At 37.2% G+C, this 599-nt stretch overlaps 1 long non-coding RNA gene across 1 annotated transcript in view; it reads left to right on the plus strand.

Annotated features, from left to right (window-relative positions):
• Positions 1-80, plus strand: part of LOC111440248 — a 5,261-nt gene extending 5,181 nt beyond the window's left edge. The window contains exon 3 of the long non-coding RNA XR_002709918.1: positions 13-80. This is a non-coding gene — a long non-coding RNA (uncharacterized LOC111440248). The remainder of the gene's footprint in view (positions 1-12) is intronic.
• The last annotated feature ends 519 nt before the right edge of the window (positions 81-599 follow it).

Below are 599 nucleotides of genomic sequence, written 5' to 3' on the forward strand. Positions count from 1 at the left end.
TTTTTTTTTCAGGCGAGTGAGGCCAGGGATCGAGGCGGGAATGCATGCTGAATCTTAATGCCACAGAGGAGTGTCCCGGGACGTCTAGGAGTCTGTGCATAATTTTGTTTAGATTTGTCATGCATTGTTTTGTAAACCGCTTACTTACTATTCATATTTGAACACCTTGTTTTGGATTTTAAACCTCCTTCATAATTGTTAAAGTTTCTTTTTGTGAAATCTCGTTTCTCTATTGGTTCTTACACGATTTCATTGCATAGTCTGTTGGTCCGGCTCTTAATTTCGAGATTCAAATTTTGGGCTGTGACATCTATGATACGTAGATGTACGACATAGAGACTAGTAAAGAGTTAACGAATTCATCTTAGGATCATGTATAAAACTATGATTGATAAATACGAATTCGGGAGCCAAGTAATGAGTTATGATGTAACACCCCAAAAAAACTAAAGGAAATTAGCTCGAATAAGAACAAGCGGACCGTGTAATATCCAAAGGATTCAAGGAAAGAAAATAAGAGGGTCAAGCAAGGACAAGAGAGTCTTAAGCAAGTCATTTCTACACAGGTAATTTTAAGAATTTAAGGCCTTTGGACAAAG

The sequence above is a fragment of the Cucurbita moschata genome, unplaced genomic scaffold, assembly GCF_002738365.1.
Source record: "Cucurbita moschata cultivar Rifu unplaced genomic scaffold, Cmos_1.0 Cmo_Scf00162, whole genome shotgun sequence".
Lineage (NCBI taxonomy): Eukaryota > Viridiplantae > Streptophyta > Magnoliopsida > Cucurbitales > Cucurbitaceae > Cucurbita > Cucurbita moschata.